Consider the following 2,701-nt stretch of genomic DNA (forward strand, 5'->3'; position numbering starts at 1 on the left):
TATTACATTTGCACTTAGTAACATTCATTTGTGATCAGCAAAGCAATTAAGAATAGTGGTACAGATGCTTCGTTTAAGAAAATTTGATGTACTTCATTTTTATTTTGACTCATGCTTTAAAGTGCACATATAAAAGCAAAACTATATTTTATTTAGAGGTTTACTCAGAAAAGTGTTTCCACTATGTGATTAAAATGTCCGTAAGTCACGCCAGCCTGTGAGTATTTTTAAAGTCAGAGGAATGGTTATGACACAAATTTTATTGTCTCTCATCTCATGTGCTTTTACAGGAAATCAGTCCCACATTGAGTTATTTCTGTTAATCTCCAGGGAATTTTTTTGTTTGGTTGTTTGGTTTTGGAGGAATATGAAGGTGCACAGGATTTGGTTATGTCGTTTGTGTTTGTAAGGTAAAATCCGAGGTGCAGCTGTGTCCCTCACCTTGGGAATGTTAAATGAGTACCTAAAAATATATACAAATCTGTCAGGTCAGTGATAATTACTTTTCCATGGTCATTTTCCCCTTCCCTTTTCTGTCCCTGTTATTGATGAACTTGGATAGAGATGCTACAGAAATGCATTTGCTTCTATAAGCATTTCTGATCCTCCTTGTGAGAAAGAAGTCAAGGCCAGAATGTAGTTTTTTTATGTTTCCAACTCTGCTATCCTAAGTCCTAGAAATGACTTCACATGATTACAATATCTGCAGATATTACTCCCTTGTGTTTTTTTTTTCTTTTTCACTCCTTGCCACCTTTGTTTTAAGCACCAACTGTATTCTCAGAGTTTCTTCTTCTTTTAAATGAACGATCATCAGCTCCTCAATAAATTGTCATCCACCTGTTGGGACAAGTCAGTGACCAGGCACCTTTTCTATTGTTCCTTCTTCTTCTCCTACTTTTGGGAACACAGAAAATGTTACTCTTCATCCCTCTTATTTGTTCATGAAGCAAAGCCAACTATCTGTGGATCTTTAATGGTGATAGTAAATATTATGTATAATTCTAAGTATAGTCACATAAAGAAAAGTAAATTGAAATTTAGAACATTGGGTTATTTTTGAATTAAAAAAATCCATCTAAAACTACTGGTTCCAGCTATAACAAGGAAAGAGTTGGATGTAGCTACTCTTGTCATTATAATAGAAAAAATGAAGCAACTGAAAATTGACAACATGTTTCATCAGAGACTTGTGATTCCCAGGGTGGATGACCACTTCAAAATCTAGAGAGACAAGTGAATTCAGAGGAACACATCAGAGGTCTGCTTGCCGAGAGCAGGAGCCACTGGAGCCATAAACATTTTGCTAGACCAATGTAAGTACAGTGATGTTTCACTTAATCACGGTGATTCATTCTTAGAAATACATCATCTCTTGTAGGAAAAAATCTCTTCTTCTGAAGTACAAATACAGTGTTTGTTATAACTAACTTAAAAAAAAAAGCACATGAATTCCATGCTAAAATAAGGATAATATATATTATAGTAAAGACAAACACCAATGACATAATTGTTTATTATCACCATTAAGTTTTATGTCCTATACACAATAAGATATATCTGACACTTTTATATGAGTGGCAGCTCAGTAGGGTAGTTTACAGCAGCATCACCACAAATACGCAAGCAATGAACCATGCTATCACAGTACGATGGCTACTGTGTCACTAGGCCATAGGAAATTTTCAGCTTCATTTTAATCCTAGGAAACCACTGTAAATACATAGTCCATTTTTGACCAAAACATTATGCAGCTCATGATCTTAGCCATGGGGTGAATTGCTGAGATGGAATGTGAGTTACAGTGAGATGGACAAAATCATGGGTGCTCAGTTTGGGGTAATCCTTGACAATTTTGGAGATTTATAACCTAAGAACTCCCCTGGTTATAATAGTGAATGAAAAAGGAAAGTGCTGTGTTTCTGGCAGGTCAGGGAGAAGGTACTTATTTTAAAAGATATTCAGATCTTTCTGCCATACAAGGGCCTACTCTGCGTGGAAACAGACCTTACTACAGTCACATCCAGCTCCAGAGAAGGGTAATTTTACACCAGCCAAACTGCTTCAAAGGAGGTGAAGGGAGGTGAAAGCTAATAACAATGTATAAAAGTTAAGCCAGGAGCAGAGACCTATCGAAACATTGAGATTTAATCACAACAATATCAGCGATTTCTACCCAACACCTACAACTCTCACCATAGCAGTCTGCGGGATTCACTGTGTAATAACAGTGAATTACAACTGTAAAAGCTACTAGGTAGAAGGTATCTAAGAAGTCTGGTTTTTAAATAAGAAAAACCCAAAGAAAAAAAAGAGGAAACAAAAACAAATAGACTAAAGGAATTTGAAACTTTGATATTACCACAGCAGGTATCAACATAACCCACCTCCTTTCCAGCTCCTCAAACTGAAGGTCTATTTATGTTGGGTTTTGTTACTCATGTCCAGTTTCTAACAAAAAATAATGTTCATCATGTCCAGTTTCTAACAAAAAATAATTAGAAGATGTCTTAATCCACTACCTATAACAAAATGCCATAAACTGGGGAACTTATAAACAACACAAATTTATGTTTCTCAGTTCCGGAAGCAGGAAGTGCAAGATCAAGGCACTGGCAGGTTCTGTGTCTGATGAGGGTGGCTTTCTGGTTCATAGCTGATGTCCTGAGCTGTGTTCTCACATGCAAAAGGTAAATGAGGT

Source organism: Nycticebus coucang, chromosome 15 (genome assembly GCF_027406575.1).
Source record: "Nycticebus coucang isolate mNycCou1 chromosome 15, mNycCou1.pri, whole genome shotgun sequence".
In the NCBI taxonomy this organism is placed as follows: domain Eukaryota; kingdom Metazoa; phylum Chordata; class Mammalia; order Primates; family Lorisidae; genus Nycticebus; species Nycticebus coucang.